We start from the raw sequence: 26,749 nt of genomic DNA on the forward strand, positions 1-26,749 counted from the left end.
TTTTGTAGTACTCCAAATAATGTAATAGCTACTCTAGAGAATTTAATATATTCAAATGCTTTTGCTTTTGACTATGTCTATTATCATCATTTTATTTGTGCTCTGTTATTTTTTTTGCTCACGGTCTTTGAATTAGTCACTCTGGTTCCTACCATAAAACTTCTTTGTAGGGCTTAATAAATGCTTTACCTTCTGGCTTTTTCCAGCCTCATCATTTGCCAGTCTTCTCTCTATTTTTTTTTTCCCTTGTGTGGAGGAACAGACACAATCTCCCACCTTTACTTTGCAAACTTCTTGTCTATCAGTCTCCACTAAACAGATAGTTACTCAAGGAAGCCTTTTTTGATCTCTGTATTGAGACCCTGCCCATATTCTTCTAGGGGATGCTAATCTTCCTCTCTAGTAGCTATCATTACACTGTATTTTCATTGCCTAATTGCTTCTTTACACACCCCACTAAGCCGTAAGCACTGATTGAGTCCATCTCATTCTTGTGTGTTCTTACTGGCAATCACAAGCTCTGTCACCTAAAGGGGACACAGCAGGGCATTGAATCAAAATAGGTTCCCCACAATGGAGAAGACTCTTCCGTCTTTCTCTAACTGCTTTCTCATCCCAGTACTTATCCTGTCTCTTCCACAAACCCTTGTGTATGATTTTATCGCACACGACTCTATGGTATTGAGGTGCTCATAGAGTACACCACCTTTTTGACCATCACTCATTTGGGGCCTGCTTTTCATCCTTGCTCATTGTATTGCCTGAGTATTATATCCCCCAGTATCATCTTTGAAAACAGGTACTCTTGAGAAAATTATTTATAGTATCCAGAAGAGGCTTAGCATGAGACAGGCACTCTGTTTGGATAAGTATGAATAAGGAAAAGGTCTGATCTCAGGGTGTTCAGAACCTAAAAGACAGGACAAAATGTAAACAGATAAATAGATGTCAGTGGTTTTATTTTCATATTATTTGCATGAGCAAGTATCTGTGCCAAGAGACTATAATTGCTAAAAATGCTTTAATATATGAAGAGGCAAAGAAAATGTCTTCACAGCCATAAAGTGAAATTATGGGAAATACAATTATCCACATTGATTGACAATCTTAGTGAAATGAGTAAAACTCCAAAGAATAATTATGTTCAGAATTCCTCACTTCTGCCTCCATAATTTTAAGGAAGGAAAAAAGTCCCATTACTTCTTATAATCTCCTTTAATCATTTCTCCTCTGCTGTGCTACCCTTATTTTTCTTCCTTCCTAGTTTGCCCTTTCAAGCCTATGCAGCTTCCTCTCTCTACCCCCCCTCTTCGCCCCCCTCGCCGGCACACGCACACATGGGTCTGATTAACTAGCTAACACATTTACCCAGTTAAATTCTTCTCTGATGTTCCCACATTCCACATGATCTTAGACCAATCAAAATTATGTGGACATCAAAAATAGTGATGTTCTCACTATTCTACGCATTATTCACGATTGTGCTGAGTTTCTCAGTAGATGCATTTGTGGTATTTTAGATCATTTAATTTTCAAGGGTATGTTGGATCTAAGTAGACCGAGATAAAATATCTACCATTTAATCAGCACTGGGATAGTTACAAGAGAAAGATGTAAAGTTAGGACCTCACTGAGCTAATAAGGAAGGAGAGGTGGCAGCCAAGCCAACAGAAAGGTAAAAAGCCCAATTTACTTAAAAGAGGCTCTATTTAAAGAAAATCTAATTTTATGTTATGAATATTCACCCTCCCATCTTATTGTGCACATGTGAAATTGCTCATAGTTTTATTTATTTATTCCTCACTTTGTTCTAAAAAAGGATTTAAGATAGCTTATGAGGATGTTTAAAATACATCAAAGCAACATAATTAGAAATAGGTGAGAAAGTAGAAAAATAACAAGACAGGAAACCTAAAGTCAAACCAGAAATAGGACAGAAGGCAAGTTCTCTGTTATGAAAGTTTTATACCTTTACTATTGTTTCAAAGATCTTAAGCATCCTATGTTGAAGGCGTTTGGTAGGTCATGGAACTGACACTACTTAGGATATAAAACAAATGAACTGTTTAGAAGGAGATGGTCAGAAGCGGTGGGATAATCTCTTGAGCGGACTCAGGGAAGACACCGTCTTAAACAGTGAACAGCATCACCATCACCCTTCTCAACCGGGTGGACGTAGCCACGGTGAGTCGCCTAACGCAGTTCCTTGTAGTATTCTTCTGTATAAGCTGGTGGTATCATGTTAAGGTAAATTACAGTGCAAGACACTATTTTTGTCACTCTGTATGAGGGGTAGAGATGAAGGAGCAGTAAGATAGAGTCCAATATGTAACTGTATATTGGTTTGGCTGAAACATTTGTATAAATTACAACATATTGCGTTCCATAACCTGGTGCCATATTCTTCATTTGATCTTCAATAAAATTATTTCAAAGTTACTGTTACCCATTATCTGTGTAACGCTTGTTTAAGATTTCTTGATAAAGAAATGAAGACCCACCTTATCTATCAGATATTCTAAGTATGAAGTCCAGAAAGAAGAGATAACACCTAAAAGACACTCACTGTTACTCTGGTTGTGGAAATATATACAAAAGCTACCAATACTTGGTGGTGACTTGTAACAAACTAATAGATAGGAAAACAAACGTGTCTCAGGATAATAATATGAGTGGAACTACAAAGCAAGGTGATTTCTACTCAGGAGCATAAATTTAAAATAATGCACCTTTTTTTCCCAAAAATTGCATGGGAAAGAAAAATGCTCTTTCAGGATTTAGGGGAGGTTATTGCCAATTTTTTTTTATTTCCCCAATACATTATTTCTTTTCTGCTGTACAGCGTGGTGACCCAGTTACACATACATGTGTACATTCTTTTTTCTCACATTATCATGCTCCATCATAAGTGACTAGACATAGTTGCCAGGGCTAAGATACATTCAGCACTAAGATACAATATATTTAAGAGAACTCATTTCAATGGGAGAAGTAAAACTCAGTCCCCACATTTCTAAATTTGGTGATTCCCTACTAAAATTTATCCTACTTTCCGAGGATAATATAAATAAAAATATGGCAATGTTAAGATCCAAATAATATCCTCTGAAAGTTGGGTAAGTTTTTGGTAGGGAATCACCAAATTTAGAAATGTGGGAACTGAATTTTACTTCTCCCATTGAAATTAGTTTCTTAAATATGTTGTATTTAGTGCTGGAGAGGGTGTGGAAAAAGGGAACCCTCCTACACTGTTGGTGGGAATGTACATTGGTACAACCACTATGGAAAACAGTATGGAGGTACCTCAGAAAACTAAATATAGAACTACTATGTGACCCAGCAGTCCTACTCTTGGGCATATATCCAGACAAAACTTGCCTTGAAAAAGATACATATGTTCATTAGCACTATTTTCACAATAGCCAAACATGGAAACAACCTAGATGCCCAATGACAGATGAATGGATTAAGAAGATGTGGTATATACACACGATGGAATACTACTCAGCCATAAAAAGAACAAAATAATGCCATTTATAGCAACATGAATGGAACTAGAGACTCTCATATGAAGTAAAGTAAGTCAGAAAGAGAAAGAAAGACAAATACCATATGATATCACTTATATCTGGGATGTATTTTTTAATGACTTTTATTTTTTCCATTATAGTTGATTTACAGTGTTCTGTCAGTTTCTATTGTATATACTGCACAAATGAACCTTTTCACAGAAAAGAAACTCATGGACTTGCAGTACAGACTTGTGATTGCCAAGGGGGAGGGTAGGGAGAGGGAATGGAATGAACTGGGAATCTAGGGTTAATAGATTCAAACAATTGCATTTGGAGTGGATAAACAATGAGATCCTGCTTTATGGCACTGGGTATTATGTCTAGTCACCTGTGATGGAATATGATGGAGGATAGTGTGAGAAAAAGAATGTGTATATTTGTGTGACTAGGTCACCTTGCTATACAGTAGAGATTGACAGAATGTAAACCAACCAACTATAATGGACAAAATGAAAATCATTAAATAAAAAAAAAAAAGAATCTGAGATGGGTGAAACTCTATCCCCCAAAATATGTTGTATCTTAATTTCACCATGTAATGATCACTCCAGGGTTTCCTCACTCCAAACATTTTATGACTGTATTGTCAAGTCAGTCAAGTTATTAGTATTACAAAAAGATTTCCATCTGGTCACTGTGTTCTAGTGTACCAGTCAAACTAAAGAATTCAAGTATAGCATAAAGGATGCTTTTTAAAAGAGTTAATCTTGTTACTGAGTTGCCTACCAGTATTCCACAGTTAATAAGTATGAAGGGGCAAAGACTCGCTCTTTCATGTGACGGCTTTCTGTGCTGAAACAAGGCTTGCCATTCTCTGTGTATTCTCTGACTGAAAAGTCACCCCTTCTGTAGTGGCTGTCAATCCCGAAGGATGATTTGAAAAATGTAGTTTAGTGAGTCACTGGGAGCTCTAACACACTGATTGTGGTGTCCGTTTCCTAGTGCTCACTTGGCCACTAACTTGTGTCATGACATTAAACCATATCCTCTTCGCTCTATGAAAACCAGTGTCCTCTTTGGAAAAGCACAGATTGAATTGGCTATTTGCTTTATGATGTGATAAATTGTATGTTATTTTAAAGTTTAAAGCTCATTATAGGAAAAGTGTTTGGTGAAGACATTTAATGAGATATTTATTTTGCATCAGGCATGTTAATAATTTTGTCATCCAAGCTTAACAGTAACCATTGAATAGGTAGAAATGTAGCCAGTGTATAGATTAGAGAATGAGAAACATTTAGTATCTTTGAGCATCAAAGTTATGTAGCTGGTGAGTGATGAGCCAAGATTTCAACTCAGGAATCTTGTTCTAAGGTCCCTATACTCACCTTAAGCAATGTTGTCATCACTTTTTTTTTTTTTGTCTTTTTGCCATTTCTTGGGCTGCTCCCGCAGCATATGGAGGTTCCCAGGCTAGGGGTTGAATTGGAGCTGTAGAGCCACAGCAGTGCGGGATCTGAGCCGCGTCTGCAACCTATACCACAGCTCATGGCAATGCCAGATCCTTAACCCACTAAGCAAGGGCAGGGATCGAACCGCAGCCTCATGGTTCCTAGTAGGATTCATTAACCACTGAGCCATGACAGGAACTCCCACTTTTTTTTTTTTCTGTCATAACCCTTTACTTTTAACTTTTTACTTCTAAAGCACCAGAATATCCTCACATTTCATCGTGTTTCTAATTGTAGGTTTTTTTTTTTTTTTTTTTTTTTTTTTTTTTACTTAGAAAAGGAAGTTAACTATTAAAATTCTAATGATAAAAACTGATAGTTATTAGATTAAGAAATATAATGTCAGTCTAAATCGTGTTTGGTAGTCTGATAATAGGTGATGAATTATAATCTTGCTTGGAAAGAATTCACTGCAAGTCCTCATTTAATGAAAAGGCTCTTTCTCTATGTGACATTTCATTACAACACCAGAATCAAGGACATGAGAATTTATTTTTCCTCATATTATTCAAGAAATATTAAAAGAATGCAGTTTCATTGTCATTAGGATGTACTTAAACTACCGGGTGTTATAAGATCTTATCTCTGGGATAATGTCTGCATTAAAGAATCTATATCAGCTCAACTCTTCCTCTTCTCTGAGAATCATAACAGAAAGCATAACTAAATGATCTTTAAGGTGGCAATAAAAGCTTTTCTTGCTTCACAGTTTCTCATTGCTGGTTTCTTTTTTGATGAGCTCCCCAAATTCCTAAACTTAAACTTTACTTCAGAGAAATGAGAGAAACATTTCCCTTCACTTCTTCAAACTTATTCTAACTGTGTTTATTTCCTTCTCAATATTGTACACAAGGGAGTGAACTTAAAAGAATCCTGCCTTTAAATCTCTGTATTTCTAGCCAAAATATGGTGCCATCTCTATTTATAAATATCCTTAATTCAAGGAATATGGGGTGTGAAGGCCTTGGCAGAAAATATTTTACTAAAAGCTCTGCTTGTGAAGGTTATGGCAGTCTTTCTTAGGTAGAAATTTAACAGTGTTGTTGGATTCGTTTATTTCCCATAACCTTGAAGTAGGTCTGTTCACTTGGGGCAGAAGGAGAAGAGGGCTCCCACAGGCAGAGTCCTGATAATTACTGGCACATCTGAATATCTATGTTTAAATGCAAAAAATTCCTGAAATACTCACATTATTGTGGCACCATTCACTTCTCATGACTAATCTGCTTGAAAGCCAAGGTAGGCAGGTCAGCCATGACTTACATTAAGCCCCTTTTTAATCATAGTTTATTTACTGTTGAGCTTGTCAAGTATTTATTTCCGCACAGGAGCACTACAATTCTGCATTTCACCCTCCAAAATGAGAAATCCCTAAGGAAATCTTCATTGTCTTTTATGACTATAGAGCAGCTCTTCTTTCACTTTTTATAAAGTATCATGAATCCTAAATACAGTGAATTTTTTTAAAAGGAAAAGAAATATGTTCCAAGATAATAAATATTATATATATGTATATTTTTGATATGTATATATGTGCATGAGTGTATATGTGTGTGCGTGTGTGTGTATATATTGTGTGTGTGTGTATATATATATATAAAATACCTCAAAATGCTTGAGTATTTTATTCAGGGATGGCTGCATCAATTTACTATATATTGTCTAAACACACATCTTCCCAAGAACCTGGTTAACAGAGTTTATTGTTGTATGGGCTCAGCTGGACCAGAATAAAATCACATCTCTAGAATAATAACAACCTTCAGAGTTCCCGTCATGGTGCAGTGGAAACGAATCCAACTAGGAACCATGAGGTTTTGGGTTTGATCCCTGGCCTCTCTCAGTGGGTTAAGGATCCGGCGTTGTGAGCTCTGGTGCAGGTCTCAGACATGGCTCGGATCTAGCGTTGCTGTGGCTGTGGCGTTGGCTGGCAGCAACAGATCCGATTCGACCCCTGGCCTAGGAAACTCCATATGCCTTGGGTGTGGTCCTAAAAAGACAAAGAGACAAAAAAAAAAAAAAAAAAAAAGTAGAAGAAAAATAACAACCTTCATTTCTTCAACAGATTACTTAAAAATGAACTGGAAGAAGATACATGTGCATTTAAGCAAGATATGCATTGGACTTTCAAGTCATTCTGAAATAACATGATTACAAATCATTGTGTGCAATTTGGTTGTGGGATTTGATCCTAATTTTGTTGATTCTGATGATAATAATAATAACCTGCCAAAAGGAGTACAATTAGCTGATAGCCTCTGGGATCCACTGCAGCATTCCAGCCCAGGCCATGCCTCTCCTGACATCCCCCAGCCAGTGATGGAACATAGCATGAGCATGGTACTAGAGCTTGGCCATCTCTGCCCAGTGCAGGACTGCTCTCAACCCATCCTTATGCCGGCTCTCCTTAGGGCTGACCAAAACATTCTCAGAGCTGCACCACCATCCAAGTCTCTTCCCATCTTTTCCACTTATGTCATTCCTTAAATGTTGTAGTCTGAAGGCTTTCCTAGCCCATTCCAGCTCCCTCTCTCTTTTATCTTCCAGGGGCATCAGCCTCCCTCCTCTTGGCATCTGCTTTCTGGAAGATTCAAACTGCCACCAGTCTTCAAAAGCATAGATTAAATAGTGGGAATTATTCTCAGTCACATTTCATTGATTAAGAAACAAATGAAAAAGGAAGGTTAGTTGGTTTGCCCATTTTCACAAACTGGCCCTGGTGAAAGTGAGATTCAGTTTTCTTTCTGAATAGAGTATGCATGTCCTTAAACGTAATGCGGTGTTTAGAAGGAATCTGTTATGATTCTTTGTGGATCGGAATATCATTTTTAACTACAACCATCATGTCGGACCTACTCCATTTATTCATTTATTTATTTATTTATTTTTCCGTAAACTTAGATTTGCCCATGTTGGGTTCAAAAGGACTCCTTATAGACATATATTTTTGTGCTTGACTTGGATTTTCTGATCACTAGGTTAAAAGAAAAGCACGTGGGCACAATATTGCCTGAGCTCTTGTTGCTCTGATGGTTTTCATCCTTGCACGCAGTGATCAGTTACTGTTTTTCTTGGAAGACTCTTCAATCACAGTGATGCACTGACTTCTTAACCTGATATTCAAGGCTGTTCCCACTCTTCTTGATCTACCTCATAACCGATGTGACTACAGCAACAGACTTTTGGCTATTCAGCAAGACATTTTCTACTTTAAGCATTTTCAGTCTTCTGACCTGAATATACTATTCCCTCTCTTTCAAAACTTTTTCATTAACAGCCTCTCTCTTTCTAGACATTTTAACCCAGGTGACTGGGTCATGAAGGGTAGTGGAAGAAAGTCCTACACATGCCTCAAGTGCCTGTAAGGTACAGTTTCTATCAGAAGCCTTCAATGATTCACTGAAACTGCTATGTATCCCTCCTTCTAGCTCCATAGCCCAGTAAGAGAGACCCTTAGGGCAAGAGGTGCATCTAGGATAGAGCCTGTACCACGGTATAGAGGCATTCAGTGCTTTTTATTGTAAAAATAAATGTAAAAATAATTTGTATTGTAAAAATATCTATTTGTAACACTAACCTTAAGTCACTGGAAAATTGAAATTCTCTCATTTTATTTTTTATTTTATTTTATTTTATTTTATTTTTTTGTCTTTTTGCTATTTCCTTGGGCCACTCCCGCGGCATATGGAGGTTCCCAGGCTAGGGGTCGAATCGGAGCTGTAGCTGCCAGCCTATGCCAGAGCCACAGCAACACAGGATCCGAGCAGCGTCTGCGACCTACACCACAGCTCATGGCAACGCCGGATCGTTAACCCACTGAGCAAGGGCAGGGACCGAACCCGCAACCTCATGGTTCCTAGTCGGATTCGTTAACCACTGCGCCACAACGGGAACTCCCTCTCATTTTATTTTTGAATGTCCCTCCCCCAACAGAGTTTTGTGTATGGTGGCTGCTCAATACATTCAATTTAATTATGAAAAGTAATATATATTGCTAAATGTTATTATCATTTATTGTGGAGAATGACATATAATGGGTAGAAGATATTATAGTGGAATTTCAATATTTTATGTATCCATGAGTTAAAATGGCCACAAAATCATTAAGCATTATTGCTCTTTTGCATTCAAGAATTTCACTTTGTTAAAGATTCCTGTCCTTCCATGCGAAAAGTGCCATAAACTAAAACTTATCATGAATTGCCATTCTTCTTCAGTCATTGGATGTTAATAGTTACCCAGAGGTTTTTATAGCCATACCATTAATTGGAATTGAATAGGGGAAATCACCCAGAATAGCATTAACCTCTTGGACTTCTTTTAGTATCTCTACCCTTAGGGGGTAAATGAATTCCCTGGAGTAGTCATTTGCAACTGGTTAAATTCACCAAGAATTTAAAATTCTCTGGATGGCATCTCTAATGTAAACTTTTCTCTAAATAATACATTTGTAGCCCAACAACAAGCCAGGCGTATTTGTATGACATTTCTACCTTCATGTATACATAGCATGCCCAGCCTTTGAATAAGTGTTTGGTAAAATACAAATTTGTTGGAAAAAAATTAAAATATTGCCCATCACTAGTTTTAAAAGAGAATATTTATAATAGCTGGAAGTCATACTTAGGATTATAACGTTTTGGGGTATAGCGTATTTGTAGTCAGATGTGAAATCAGTGTACAGTGGGTCAAGACAAAGAATATTTCTCCTCTAGGCATTTCTAAAAAAGAAAAAAAACCCCACAACACTATATAGCATTGATGTCTCCAATGACCTAAACTCTCCAGGCATTTAGTATAAGATGAAAATTTAAAAAGAACATGAGAGAGAACAGCATTTCATGATTCAGTGATGTTTCTTGAGGGACTCGGATTGCAGAAACAGAATATGAACTTCATTCGAGGCTTGCTATGTCCAACCATTACTTCTCTTTTGCCTCGCACATTAACTTGTAGCAAGTTGCACCATAAACACAATGACTTACAAGAAGCAAAGTGACACATTCTTTTTATAAAAGAAACTCTGTAAAGCTAGAACTGGGAACATAAAACCAAAGCACTCAGCAGATAAATTGCAAGTCATTTATCACTACTCTAGGACTTTGTGCAAGGAGAGGCTCCAGAACTCATAAAGTTGGCTAGACAATTCCAGTGATCTATGGGGATCGACAACACCTTTCTGAACTCTGAGGATCATACGTCAGAGGAACAACCAGAGTGGAAGCTCTGGATCTGACATTAGAAAAAAAAGCAGACAGAAAACAGAATTAAAATGGGCAGTGGTCGTGGTGGTAAAATATTGTTCATCAGAGGTTTGTAGAATTAAATGAGATTGTCATTGGAGTGGAAGGATTCAAGTTTAAAAGCTTTTCCTACTTGAAGAGGCATGAAGTTGATAGCATGTCCTTGAGTCACTTTGAATTCTCTCTGATTTTACTTAATGATGTTCCAGGTTTCCATAATCTTCCCTCTGTGTCATCCTTGGCAAGGATTGAGGACCAGGACATCCCACCAAGTCCAGCAAATGCCAATTAAATATTGATATCAGGTAGAAATAAACAATCCCAAACCGGGTAGTTTGGAAGATTCATTTTTTAAAGCCATAGGTCATGACAAAGAATATTTGTCCACTAGGCATTTCTTAGAATACACAAGTTGTAGTTTATCTTCCTTGCCCTACAATTCCATACATCTAGAAGAAAGGGGCAGCAGGCTTTAAAGTCATCTGCTAAAAACAACAACAACAACAACAAACGCTTGCCTTCACTAATGGGGATATTGAGGCTCAGAGAGCATAAGTGAGTTATATGCTGGAAGTTAGAATAGGCTTGAATCAGGAATAGGTTCCAGGTGTCCACATGTTACTGTCAGAAGGAACTATACAAATTTGTTAGTTTTACTCTTCTTCTTTCCCCAAAGAGAATTTGATATGAATTCTAGGAATCCTGGCTTCTTCCCAGAATATAGTCTTTTTTTCACTTATCTTTTTTTGAATGAATCAAGAACTCCTTTAGCGTTTTAAATATTACCGATGCCATATAGGAAATTATTAGTGCCAGGCATTGGGTATATAGAGATGTATGTATCAAGAATATTAACGAAAAGTGGACTTAATTCCAGTGCCACCTATTAATGGGTTTAATTTCTTCAATTTCTAATAGCTGTTAGCTGCTGTATGGATCCATACGTGCTGAATGGGATGTCTTGAGGTTATCAGCTTCCTGCTGACAGCCAAAATGGTCTCAGGACTTTTTAGGGAGCATCAGCATAGTCTAAGTGAAGATTGACGTGTGTTTGTGTATAAAATCTGACACAGCTTTGGAAGAAAGGAGAAACTGGTTTTTATGCTTAACTGCCTAATAAACTATGCGATTTGGGGAACATTACATTTTCTCCCTGAACCTTGGCTTTGTTAAACTATGTTCCCCAGGTACTTTGACATCTAAAGAACAGTTGATGACTCCCTGAATTTATCATTAAGAGTTGATGGAATGATAGGAATTATAACTAAAGATGTTGAGCAGATGACATTTATAAGTTTAATTATTTTCATTATGACCATAATTATAGTCACAGGCCCTTGAAATATAAGAGCATTTCACTGAGTAATTGCTTATTATATCCTGGTGTTAATGGGCACCAAGGCCAGGCTTTTGCTTTTATTGGCCACACAGGTGATGTTTCTCCATTATTCCCTTGCATCACCATATTGAAAGACATGGGTCAGTGTTATTTCTACAAGAAGAACAAATTATGTAAACTCTGAAGACATCCCCAGACTGAAAATACAGACAGAAGCATTCTAGTGTGAGTTCCCCTGTTTATGAGAGCTTGAATTAATCATAGAATTACTGGACGTCAGTTCCTACCATTGTAACGTGAAGTTCTTGTGCCAGATTATTTCATAGCTAGAGGACTTGCATATACTTCCTTCACTAGGGTAGTTCTTAACCTTGGCCAACTAAGTAGGCTGTGGGACTAAAATGTGAGTTTCATTTCCTTGTGCTTTGAAATTTAACACCCTCTGGTGTACCGTGTGGAGGAGTATTGTGAGATTTCACCCCCGTACAGGACACTATCATCTATTTGTGATAGCTGTTAGGGTGGAATTGCATGCCCTGTGGTACCTTTTATTAAGCTCATGCTAATTGCTAGAATTTTTCTAGGCATCGAGTGTCTTGGCATATTGATGAGAGTGGTTGCTCCTCTATAATGTGTTACCAGGGGGAGCGTTAGGATGTGGGAGGAGCCTAGGGTAAATACTTGAATTTTGTCTTGAGATTCATCATTATATATCATTTTTAGGCATCTACTGTCTTCCAAACACTATGCAGTACATACTATTGTATCTGAAAATAATACACCTATAAACCGTAATGAGATACTAGTTCAGCTATATCAATGAGAAGGCAGAATTTAGGAGAAAATAAGTAACTGATTTTCAAAGTTTTCTAATTTGCATAAGATGTTTTATGAACAAATCAACAGTTCCAGGATTTCAACCTGCCCCTTACTGTTTCAAAGTCTGCCTTTGAATATGCAGAAAGCAATATTGCCATAATATTATTAAAATCAGTAAAGTCTATTTCAGGTAGGATATTGTGGAATTACTTAATTTTATCAATGAAGTAACTGAGATCCAAAGCTATTGAAAAGTTTACCTTCCCAAGGCAAGCAAATGCCAGCCCTCGCAATAGATACTCAGAATCCCTAGCTACCAAACCAATAGTCTCTTACAAGAAGGAGATTTTGTTAGTAAACATAGTTCACCCCTGCCCCCATGTGGAGAGTGCTTATTATATGAGTTTACAGATGATGGCATCAAGAAGAAAAGGGGAGAGTGTTTGTGTTGATTGAGCACTTATTTTGTGGAAGTTTTTGGATGAGTCAATTCTACCTTTAATCCCCCTAAAGTCATGATGCGGCAGAGGCAGGCAGAGATGCTGATGTCAGAGGTTACTAGGTTTCAGAAGAGAGCAGAGACAATTCAAATTCTATATGGTTTGACTCAGATTCTTCAGACGAAACACTTTGCAAAGTTTAAATTTTTAGTTAAATTTTAAATGTTAGCCAGTTTGAATTATAGGATATATATGTCACCTCATTATTTGTTAAATTTTATAATACTTCTCAAGTTCCTTCATTCTCATTTCTTCCCAGAAGACAATAGTTTCTTTGAACTATTACTGTTACAGTTTTGTTACGAGTCATTATTTGAGGTGTAAATTGTGCATATTTGAATCATCTGTAAGCTTCTGCAATCTATATTGATGAGTTTGTCCTATTGTGGCTCTAAAATAGTGATAATAGCAGGAAATGCAATTCCTTTGAGTGTTTCAAATACCTACATAAGAGATACACATTCACAGAATTGTGAAGTTTAATTGTTGTTTGAAAATTAATGATATTAGCTTATTGATGTCATCATAGATATATTTTTAGTATCTTTATTGTTTTGACTTTAATGTAAGGCAGTGCATATTTGAAAGTGAATTTAATGGATTCATAGCAGAGAAGCTTAAATTATTCTGGTCAGTCTAGACTCAATTAAGGGAGGAAGAGGGCTTAAATAGATTAAATAGATGATAAACTGTTAGAAAGTATTCTACTAATTCTTAGCAAGAGTTTAGGCAGTCAAATATAACACCAGGCAGAGAGAGAGAGTAGTTGCTTCTCTAATTTAGAGAAGGGAATGGAGATACGTAGTTCAGTACATTGGACAGTTCTTTGGAAGTCAAGCGAAAAACACAACTGGAAAGACAAGTTCTACTGAGGGTTTTTACATTCAGGTCTTGCTCTGAATGCTCAATCTATTGATTCCCTTAGGACGAGTTTTTTTCTTGAGAACGACCTATAGGCATTGCCTCTGTGGGGACTGTGCCTCATTTTTTCATGTGAATAGATATTCTTAAGGAAAACACTCTAAACTCAGTTGCTCTTTTTGCTCTGGCTATAGAAGAGCTGCATGCCATAAACACTTTGTAGGTTAATTTTTTAGTTTAAAAATTATACACTATAACTGTATTTTGTTAATATTTTAAAAACTTAGAATAATTTCATTTAACAAAAAAGCAGGAGTTCCCATTGTGGCTCAGTGGTAATGAACCTGATTAGTACCATGAGGATGTAGGTTTGATCCCTAGCCTTGCTCACCGGCTTAAGAATCTGGTATTGCTGTGAGCTGCAGTGTATGTTACAGACGTGGCTTAGATCCCACGTTGCTGTGGGTGTGGTGTAGGCTGACAACTGCAGCTCTGATTTGACCCCTAGCCTGGGAACTTCCATATGCTGTGGGTGTCGCCCTAAAATGCCAAAAAAAAAAAAAAAAGTAGAGCAGGGATCAGCAAACTACATTCCAGGCCATAGTGGGCTGCCTAGAAGTTAAGAATAGTTTTTACATTTTTATAGCATTAGAAATAAAAGAATGTATGCATATGCCTATAAGAACCAAAAATATTTATTTTTTGACCCTTAACAGGGAAAAAAATCTTCCTAACCCTTGATTTAGAATACTATTTTTTAATATTTGAACTTTATAACTTATTTCTATTTTTATTAACATTTTGTATTCATTAATTATTTTCCTCAAGATCACCTTTTGGTGTGAGTAAATTATTAATAGCCCGCTTTACAGATGAAGACATTGAGGTTAAGTGACAAGTCCACAACTACTTAGTATTTCAGATTTGTGGCAATGAGAACCTGCTGTGTAGCACTGGGAACTAGGTCTAGTCACTTATGATGGAGCATGATAATGTGAGAAAAAATAATGTATACATGTATGTGTAACTGGGTCACCATGCTGTACAGTGGAAAATTGACAGAACACTTTAAACCAGCTATCATGGAAAAAAATAAAAATCATTATACATAAAAAAAGTTGTGGATAATATGAGCTTCTAGGCTGTTTCTACTAGTTTAGGTTAAAAGATCAGGACACTTAAAATAAATAATAATTATAGTAATATTTAGCCCATATGTGAATAAGATGATATCAAGATGAATAAAGCCTCCATTTATACCCATATAATACAATTTACACAAATAAAACATAGATGAAACTTGATTTGACAGAATTTGTTTGGTAAAACTGACAGATTTTTCTTTATTTTTACACATGAGTGAATCATAAACTAAGCCTGTACTATTATTATTTGAAACAATTTCTAAAATAAGGATATTCATAGTCCCTTGGACATCTATATTGGGGACATTTGATGCTGCCATTGTTCCAAAACCATGAAAACACTGGAAATTCAAGGGGCATTTAATAACACATACCTGTATAGTGAATGAGTTGGGATTCATTCATATAAGGGAAAGTTAGTATTAAACAAACTTATTTAGTATGGAAACAAGTTGTATTCAGAGGATAGGAAATTTAGTAACAAAGACCAAATTCACTGTATTCTCTGAACTAATAATTGCAATTATTCAAAAATATGTGATGAATTCTGAGAACTGATGAGTACTGAAAAACTTCCTAAGTGACACACACAAAGCAGGTAACAGACACTTTGACTTCATTATAATGTAATCAATAATGTGGATGACGATTTAAGAAGCCTCGTGAGCAATATGTAAATTACACAAGCTTGGCAGAGAAGTGTCTCATTTCATAGCAGTGAGTTGTTTCAGTCTGTGCCAATAGATTTTAATCTTTTGTACATTTTGCCTGAAAATATTGTAATATACGTTTCAGTCAGCTGGGTGCCAGAGAGTTTCAAAATATCGGCAACAGCTGTATTAGACGTTTTGCTTGACAAGCTTATCTCAGGTGACATTTCTAAATGCCCAGATTAATGAAAGCACAGTCAGACCCAGTTTATAGTCAGGCCCAGTATCAGTTATTTATGATTAAATAAAAAATTTAAAATGATAATTTATATAAAGCATATACACAAATGCTCACACTATGCCAGTAAGCGTGCAGATGCAAATAGGGTCAACTGAGAACTGAACACAATAGTACATGTGATAAACTGTGGTCAGTTTGGGGGGTTGGGTAACTTAGCATATGGGGACGGATCAAAAAGGCAAAGACTAATATGGCTGTAAATCTGAACTTTGATCATTTAATCCTTCTATTTTAAGTTGTAGATGAAAATCACCTAAAATACTACCTTTTGGCTATTTCCAAAATATCCTGGACTTTTTCACGTAGCTCTTGACATTCTGATGGTAAAACCAAGGGGAGAACTCCCATGGGATAAAATAATTCTTCATCATCATCAACTAAGGAAAGCTTGCTTAGGTCACATACTATGCACATTCTCTTTATCCTGATGTTCTTTAATCTTTTTTATAAGGGTCACTATGGGACAATAATTTCTTGAACAGATGTCTCTGACTTAGACTTACTTTGTATATATATAAGACCTCTTGGAGATGTGGCAGTTGTCCACTATGTTATCTGGAACTCAAGAGCATTGGAGGAAAAAAAAAAGATTCAGTAAAAGTGATTCTGAGAATAAAAATAGGTAGCCTCAAATACTTAGCTTACTAATTTCCAAACTTTCTTCTTTTCTAATATAGCCAGCTGAAGAAATTATAATAGGAGCTACAAAGTAAATGAAAGAAGGTAGAAGAAAAGAAATGTTAAAGAGCATGATGGTATAGTGAAAAATAATCCAAACAATAGAGAGCATCAGTGGCTCCTTTGGAAAGACTTAATAAAATATACCATTTATTAGTGAGACTGTAGAAGAAACTTAAAGAATGTTTTAAAATATTAGGCGTAACAGAGAGTTGCACTGTAGCTATATGTAAAAGTCTATGCAATAAATCTATGTCTAGGTAATTTATAACTCAGATTTAAAATTTTAAAAACACATGTATGATAAATAATTTGATGCCAAAGTTGATAAGAATAATATAAGAAAGGGATTTTTTTTTTTTTTAAACAGAGGCTTGACTTTGGGACCAGATTATATTGATTTGAGCAGCTGTGTTTTTAATTTTTAATTTTTAAAAAACATTTTGTGGCAAGAAAACTTAATAGGAGATCTAGCTCATAATAAAATTTTAAACATATAATACTCTGTTAATTATAGGTACAATATTGTGCAGCAGACCTCCAGAGCTTATTCAACTTGCTTGACTGAAAATCCATGCCTTTTGTTCAGCAACTCCAGCTCCCATTCCCCTCAGCCACTGGCCAATACCCATTCCATTCTTTCATTCTGGGAATCTGAGTTTGGATTACCTCAGATAGAATCATGCAGTATTTGTCTTTCTGTGAACGGCTTATTTCACTTAGAAGGGAAAGTTTAAAAAGTTAAATATTAGAAGCTGTTCCATTAGGTACTCTTTTTTAAACAAGTGTTTGTAGGCTTTCATTTGACAAAGCAATGATTTGTAAAAATATCCTCCAAAGAAACCAATTTATCTTTTTTTCCTAATAAATGAGTACATTTTTTAGCAGATTATTTCCTTTTAGGATTTATATGAAGGAAACGCTTTCTAGCAAGCTTGCTTTCTTCCCTCTCCCTCTTATCCTAACACTACAAATGGTAGACTGCTTATGACTTTCATCTACAATAAATTATTTTAATGTAATGACTTTCATCTACAATACATTTTACTGATGATCTCTATGGAATGGTCTGTGCTGTTCTCTACTCACTGGTATAATTAATAATAATATAAAGAAATAGTTTTACTTAGGAATGAATGAAACACAGGCACACTAGTTTTGTGTATACATATATTGTTTCATTTAATACACACGACAACCCCTTGGTAAACATGATACACCATTTTGCAGATGCTTAAACAGAGGCTAAGGCAAGTTTAACAAGCTTGTCAAACTCTGAAATAGTAAGTGCTTAATTTAGTGATAAGCCAAATCAGGTATTCCAGAGCCTTTGTTTTTTGATGCTCTTGTTTTCCATGTGGTATATCTAAGTAAGATTCACATCTTTTTTGTTATTCGGTCAATCAAATATAAATTAATTTGGGTGAAGGTAGAATAAAATTGAGCCACCAACAAAATGAGAGATGTGTATGCATCGTGAAATCTCAGCACAATTATTATCAGCATGTTACCAACCATCCAAGAGAGCTTAGTCCTTCCTGGGCTTTGGGGAGTCAGTCCCTGGCATTCCAATCTGGTGGTTTAGCCTACCAGTGACTATTATCCTGTCTTCATTAGCCTAAGGACTAAGTGTTAGGGGACTGAGTCAGAGGAGGAACAAAGTCCGAAAGGCCACTTACCTTCACCTTTCTTAGTCTGGCATCTTTGTAGGATCGACCTTTTCTCTAATACTGAGTCTGTTCTCCATGTCCAGCACACATTCTGGCTAGAAGAAGAAAGTACAAAAACAGTAACTTGAAGTAGCTGATATCCCTGGAAGCACAGCTCTTGTCCTACCTCATCTCACCACGTGTACTTACAAAAGGGTCACAATATTCCTGAACTGAAGTAGCTACCAACAACACAAAAATTTTCAATTAACCAATCAAAACTTATAGCTTAGAATAGTTGCAATGCAAATTTGCAAAGAAAGATTATTTCATCTCAAATATGGCCATTATGTTTCTGTCATCACAAAATCTCAATATTTTTATTACTTCATCATTAACAAAAGGTATGAATTCGTTTTTTAGGGTTTTTTTTTTTTTGGTTGTTTTGTTTTTGTGGGTTTTTTTGCTTTTGTTTTTTTACCAGCATACATACGTTTTTGTTTGAATTACCGCTATAATTTTTATGCTTCACTGAAGGTGTTCGTGGAAACAATGATAATGAATTCATCTTTCAACATGATAAAAATAGATGATGTTCATTGAGCACTTACTATGGGTCAGGTTGTGCCAAGCATTTATTGTGCATTAAGTCATTCAATGCTTTCACTCCCCTCTGTATCAGAGAGTATTCTTTTTGCTTTACAGAACTAGTAGAAACTCAGAGAAATTGATTCTAATATTAGAATAATTAGAATTCAATAATTCTGATTCAAGTAGTTAACTTTATACCTCATGTTCTTAACAACTATGCTATAAGGCATATAAAATATAAATAATAAAATATTAAAACAAAAACTAAAAAATACACTTCAATCAGTGCTGTTTGTTAATTTCAATTATTCATATTCTTTCTCATCACTTTTGCTTATATAGGAAGTATTTGTTGTATTTGAAGTAGTATCGCCTGTCATTTTAAAGTTTCTTTTCATGTAAGCAAAAAACACAGAGGCTGTGATATAATATTATATTGGAAATCATAATTTTAATGTTTGCTTACAATTTTGTCATTTGGAGGAATATTTTACTTAATTCCCTTATTCTTGAACTTTGAGGTTATTGCCAACTTGATGTTGTTATCTGAAGCTTTACTTGTATTATTTCCTTAGAAAAATCTACCAGGAAATTGATTCTTGGGTCATGTTCTTTGTGTGTGTGTGTGTATTCAAATTGTACATTTGTATATGAGTTACAGGTGGCTTTTCTGAATTTTTTTGGCATTGTTTTGGAACACTGATGGTTTGTTTTAAGAGCATCTGTTTGTCGCATCTGATTTGCAGTGATTGAAAGTTTATCTGGTTAATTGGTCAGTGAGAAGGTTCTCTTCTCCCTCATGGCTGTATTTAAGTTGTCCTTAACCATCACATTCTGTTGAACCTGTCTAATAGAGGCAGACTTCTTCTTTCCCAAGGTCTAGAAGTAACCATGTTTAACTACAAGATCCCTAATAATTATGATCTGTCATCATGAAGAATATGTTAATTAACAACATAAGGAAATGCTTGTGAAGCATGGTTCAGTTCTTAAAAAAAATTGATAAAAGTTTATCTTTACAACAACCCACAAATATAAGGTAAGTAAAATAACCTCCTGATATTAGGGTTTAAATCTCAAAAGCAAATATAGTTAAATAGGCCTTAAATTAACACAGCAGTAACAGCAATTGACTAGTGGGATCTTTGAAAAGGGATCTTATGCTCCACCTTGCATCTTTGGGCAAACTTTTTGCTCTAGATGTTGTCCTAGCAGACAGCTACCCATGGCAGTTCTGTTCCATATCCAGACTGGGTAATATGAGGAAACTCTGCATGAGACAATTCCTGATTAGGTGCTGGTATGTAAATAAATATTCCTCTCTTCTTTACATGGGGGGAGTTCTGAGGTGTATTCTACAGAGCTCCCAAGAGTCTCTTCTTTTTTGTGTGTGTCCTAGTTTGCTCACATTGGTGACCAGGTCCTTAGCACACTTCTGATTTTGTTTTTCCTCCTTCCTCTAGTCCTCTTTTAATTCTCTAAATCCTGTTTCTTAGGGTATTTTCCAAAATTAAACTACCCATATGAAAACTTTGCTTTTTGGTAGAAGCCAGGACAAAACATGGATAATTTGTGTATTTAACGCAAATGGGTAGAAAGTTTTAAAAGAGTTTAGGGTAAACATTCTGAAACTCAAGATAAATGATGTGCAATCTAAGATTCCAATATGTGGTTCTTTGTTTCCAATATGTGCTCATTACAAAACATTAATATTAAAAACTATGAATTAAAAAAAAAAGAAATAGAAACTTACTAGTAGTTTCAGTTCCTAGAAGCAACAGCTGTTAATATGTTGATATATATCATCCAGTATTTTCATGCATATTAATATATTTTCTTGGCAAAAATGCATGAACTATATGATTGTATTTTTGTACATGAAGATAATTTGTACAAAGATATTTTCCTTGTATTGACTTTAAAATCAGCTTTATATTTGAAGCATTATATTACACCATATGGATTTACTTGTCTTTTTTACTTTTTCCTAATTTTTGCATGCAATCCATAGATTTGCAAAGATCATCATTATAGAAATATCAAAATAAAATAATAAGAGCCACATTTCTGCTGAAAATTTTGTATTACATTATATTTCAACCTTTGGTGTATGATAATTTTCCCTTTGCTATACCGTCTTTGATTTTCTGTGTGTTCCGTGTATAATTTGAAGGAAAAAATGGTGTATTTATATTTATTTATTTAAATAAATAAATATGTATTTATAGGTATTTATTTACCTATAGGTAAATTTATTTATAGGTATTTATTTATTTATAGGTATTTATGTTATTTAGTAAAGTTCAGAATTGCTTCAGGTTTTTCATACCTTATTGGCTGTTTGTACTTTTTATTTTATGAATTAATTTGTTAAGTATTAAAATAGCAATTATCTTTACACACATTGATTCTGGTTTTTTGTTTGTTTTTGGCCACCCACAGCATATGGGGTTCCTGGGCCAAGGATCGGATCTGAGCCTCACGTATGACCTATGCACAGCTGCTGCATCACAGCATCCTTAACCCACTGTGCTGGATTGGGGATTGAACCTGTATTCCAGCGCTTCTAAGACACCATAGATCCTGTTGCTCCACAGCAGCAACTTTACACGTCCATTCTCTTTCAGATTCTTTTCCCACATAGGTTACCAAATAATATAGGGTACAGTTCTCTGTGCTATACAGCAGATCCCCAGTGGCCAATCATTTCATATACCACAGTGCGCATATGCCAATCCCAAACCCCAGTCCATCCCATCCCCCACCTGTCCCCTTTGGTAACCATAAGTTTTCAAAGTCTCTGAGTCTCTTTCTGTTCTGCAAATAAGTTCATTTGTATCCCCTTTTTATATTCCTCATGTAAGTGTTATCAATATGTGTATATGTATAACCAAATCATTTTGTTGTACAGCAGAAATTATCACAACCTTGTAAATCAACTATATGTCAATAAAACTTTTTTAAAAATGGAAAAAATAGCAATTACCAAGAGAAGAAGTTACATTAATCATTCAGGTACATGAAAAGTTGTTCAACATTGCAATTATTGGAGAAATGCAAATCAAAACAACAATGAGATAACATTTGTCAAAATATCTTTCCCTAAAAAGTCTACAGTTGATAAATATTAGTAAGGATGTACAGAAAAGGGAACCCGCCTATACTGTTGGTGGGAATGTAAATTGGTGCAACTACTATGAAAAACATTATGGAAGTTCCTCAAAAAACTAAAAATACAACTACCTTATAATCTAGTACTTCCACCCCTGAATATATATCTGGAAAAAAACAAATGCTAATTCAAAAAGATACATACAACCCAATGTTCATAGCAGCACTGTTTACAATAGCCAAAACATGGAAGTGACCTAAGTGTCCATCAAAAGATGATGAATAAAGAAGATGTGGTATTTATACACAATAGAATATTACTCAGCCATAAAAAAGAATGAAATTGTAACATTTGCACCAACATGGATAGACTTGAAGGGTATTATGCTAAGTGAAATAAGTCAGATAAAGCCAAATACTGTATCATATCACTTATATGTGGAATGTAAAAATAGAAATAAATGCATGTATACAGCAAAAACAAAACAGAAAACAAACTAGTGATTACCAGAGGGGAGAGGGAAGAGGAGAGGAACAAGACAGCGATATAGGATTAAGAGATAGAAACTACTATGTATTAAATAGATAAGCAACAAGGATATATTGCATAGCACAGGGAAATATAGACATTGTTTTATAATAACTAAAACGGAGTATAATATGTAAAAATACTGAATCATTATGTTATACACTTGAAACTAATATAAATTACAAATCAACTATACCTCAGTTAAAAAATTTAAATAAAAAAAGAGTTCATAAAACAGAGGAGACATAATCATGAAAAGGACAAGATTAGTGTCCTTAATAAGTTACCTAAACCCCACATACAGGTGGAGAAATTGGTCTTTAAATCAAACTAAACCCATCAGATATATAAAGTTTTCCAGTATTTTAATTTTAAAATGACATAAGAATAGAAAATATTAAGAATCATCATAAAAGGGGAATTAAATAAAGAATACCACTGTATTTCATTTCTTAATTGGACAGCATGTACATATATATTAAACATATATACACAAACTTATTTTTGTACACAAATCTGAGGAATATGGGTGGAGATGGATATTAAGGATATAGGATAATGGTTAAGGCACAGAAAGTTGGATCAGGCTGAACTTATATGTGCCCATTAAGTGGAAATTCTAGATTCAATATGGCTGAAGGCATGAGGAAGAGTGCTAACATTTATTTGGTTGTTTGCCTGCAAAGTGGCCAACACCACAGTCTCCCAAGGTAATAGAAATAAAAACAAAGATAAACTAATGGGACCTAATGAAATTTACAAGCTTTTGCACAGCAAAGGAAACCATTAAAAAAAAAATGGAAAAGACAACCTATGGAATGAGAGAAAATAGTCACAAACGATGTAACCGACAAGGGCTTAATTTCCAAAATATACCAACAACTCAGACAACTCAAGAAACACACAAAAACCCAAACAATCCAATCTAAAAATAGATATAAGACCTAAATAGAAATTTCTCCAAAGAAGACTTACAGATGCCCAATAGGCACATGAAAAAATGTTCAACATTACTAATTATTAGAGACATGCAAATCAAAACTACAATGAGGTGCCACTTCACACTGGTCAGAATGGCTGTCATTAAAAAGTCTACAAATAGCAAATGCTGAAGAGGGTGTGGAGAAAAGGGAACCATCCTATACTATTGGTAGAATGTAAATTGGTACAACAACTATGGAAAACAGTATGAAGGTGTCTCAAAAAACTAATACAGAATCACTGAATGAACCAGCAATCCCACTCCTTGGCATATATCCAGGAAAAAAAATAATTCAGAAAGATAAATGCACCTGTATATTCATTGTAGCACTATTTACAATAGCCAAAACATGGAAACAATTTAAATGTCCATCAACAGATGAATGGAATAAGAAAATGCAGTACATGTATTTGGTGGAATACTATTCAGCCATAAAAAAACAAAGTAATGCCATTTGCAGCAACATGGAGGCACCTAGAGCGTCTCATACTAAGTGATGTAAGTCAGAAAGAGAAGGACAAATACCATATCACTTATATATGGTATCTAAAATGTGGCACAAATGAACCTATCTACAGAACAGAAACTAACTCACAGACATGGAGAGCAGACTTGTGATTGCTGGGGCAGGGGGACCGAGTGGGACGGGCTGAGAGTTTGGGCTAAATAGGTGCAAACTATTACATTTAGAATGGATAGACAATAAGGTCTAAGGGTATAGCACAGGGGACTCTATCCAGTCTCCTGGGATAGACTATGATGGAAAATAATATTTAAAAAAGAATATGACTGAATCACTTTGCTGCACAGTAGAAACTGGCACAACATTGTAAATCCGCTACACTCTAATTAAAAAAAAAGTTAAAAAAAGATGGCCAACAGTAAATGAATTTGAAATGTCAGAACTTCCCTGATAGACTGTGGTAGAAGGGATCTAAAGATTGGAATGTTCGAATGACTTTATCATGTAACTCCTAGTCACCCATTCTGGAAGGGTCCAGAGGACACACCTTTCACTAGGACTGTTGGAAATAAATTTGTGAGGGGAGCCCAATGTCATTGCAGAGCTCTGTGGCCAATCTTCTCTGTAGGCCAGAAATGACAGTGGGGATTACTGTCACTGAACTAGGATCCTTCAATGCAATAGGAGTAATTGGATTCCGGGCCTGGCAGGGGCCAAGAGGCAGCACTTAATCATCAGGGACAAGATAGGTGTGGTTACCATAATGGACAGCAGAATCAAAACAGCAGTCATTATAGTCTGGCTTGCAGAGACCTATGGCATCAACTAGTTGATCATTGTGTCTCTAGAAAAGGAATGGATGAGCTGTCTACCAAGTTCTTACTTGAACTGTCCAAAAAGAAGAATCCTAGGTTAAAGGAACTAAATTCTCACTTGAGTCCTTAAAATGGTGTCACAGCCCCTTGATCAATTTGCAAAGTGGAACCAGTTTACATATCTAGAATCCCTTGAATGAAGGAGAGGGTGGGTGCCCTGGAGGAAGGACCCTGTTACACGGCCCAAAGTGTGGACCATGAGTGTTAACTCGCAGGCTTCCCCCTAGGGATGTATGGCTTTTTATCAGACTTTGGGTAAAAGGAAATAATCAGATTCTTCAGGGATTAATGGATGCTTGCTCTAAACTGACACTAATTCCAGGACCTAGAACATCGCATGGTCTACCAGTTGGTGCCTGGGCTTGTGAAGGTCAAGTGGTCTGGGGAGTGTTAGCTTAGATCTGTCTCAGTGGGTTCAGTGGTTCTCTGAACCCATCATGATGTCATTTCCCTTCTGGAAGGCATAACTGGAATAGACAACACTCAGAAACTGGCAAAATTCCCATACCATAATGCTTCTGCTTACCATAGTTATATTATGACTATCTCACGTAAAACTGAAAATTCATGCCTCTTTCCCAAAACAAAATGACTTAAAGCCATGCTTGGTTACTGAATCCAGCCTAAAGCCTTAGTCTCTGGACAATGCCCATTATTCCTCCTTCTTGTATCCCTTAACATTATATCAAGAGCTCTCTGATTTTGTAAAGTGATCACTGAAAAAGATAGTGTACATACAACTTTCTGTATAATGCCTATGTAATCACTCCTATTTGCTAGCACTTTTACCGTAATTGTCTCCATCATTATTCAAAAGCTGCAGGGAATTACACGTAGGAAAAGATGAGATAAACTCTATTCATGGTTAACATTGCTTTGGTTTGTGCTATTTTTACATTCTTGAAGACTAATGTTTATTATTTGCTGAAATAGCAGCAGTTGCTGTACATTCCAATCCACATAGAAAGAACAGTAAAATATAATCTCCCTAAAGCTTGGCTTTCAAGTTACTTTTCAACAAAAAAGATTTGAGTGGTTCAGTTTCCACACACCCCATTTGGTCCTGATTTTACTGAAAACTACACTTCTAACATGTTTAAATTGTATTTCTGTCCATTGAAGTGAGAAGCTACCCTTTCACAAATGGACTGCACTACGGTTTAGTCCATCAACCAGTATATATCAACCTCATGCAGTTAGCATTGCTAGAAGCACACGATGGTTTAAATCTCTAGGAAATGAATACGAAAACAATGACCTCCTTGTGGGATGTCCCAGAAGCATTTCTTAAAGGCATTTTTCAGGCCAGAAATGGCACAAGATTTCAAGTGCATCATGAAAGCTGAGTGAGGACGAGGATGATGTTGTCACTAATGATCAGAAAGTGAAATTCGCAAAGCAAGGCCACCCTCTTCCTCGAGCACTGCCTCAGATGGAAGTTGTGATGGACCGACGATTCAGAACATGTGTTCTTTATGATTCCGTAGAGAAGAGACAAAGTTAGGAAATGACAGAATAACTTCCCCAGACTACATTTTGAGTGCTCTGAAGTCCATGCAGTGGCAGTCTTTCTTGTTTTATGTAAAAGTGTACAGGGATGGAAAAGCAAGAATTATGGTCTATAGGAGGCCTTAGCTACCAGGGGAAATTCCTACAGCAAAGGCAGAGGAACTGAGTTGGGAAAACACACAATTTATTGGCCCCTAGCTCATACTTTTGTCTTTGCAAAGCAACTTCAATAGATAGAAGCTGCTTCATAGAAAGAAAGAAAACAACAATGTCGTATGTCTTTGTTTCAGGACCTTAGTTTTATCTTTCCTCCTACTTCCTTTTATTATTATTATTATTTTTTATTTTTGGAAAGAGAAACCAGACCGATACAGCTTCATTTTTAAAATTCTGTGGTTTATGAATTTTTTCTATTTTAGGAAAAAGGATATTTAATGATCAATTTGAGGAGATTAACCCTTAGGAGGTCAGGATACTGGCA

Source organism: Sus scrofa, chromosome 6 (genome assembly GCF_000003025.6).
Source record: "Sus scrofa isolate TJ Tabasco breed Duroc chromosome 6, Sscrofa11.1, whole genome shotgun sequence".
Classification (NCBI taxonomy): domain Eukaryota; kingdom Metazoa; phylum Chordata; class Mammalia; order Artiodactyla; family Suidae; genus Sus; species Sus scrofa.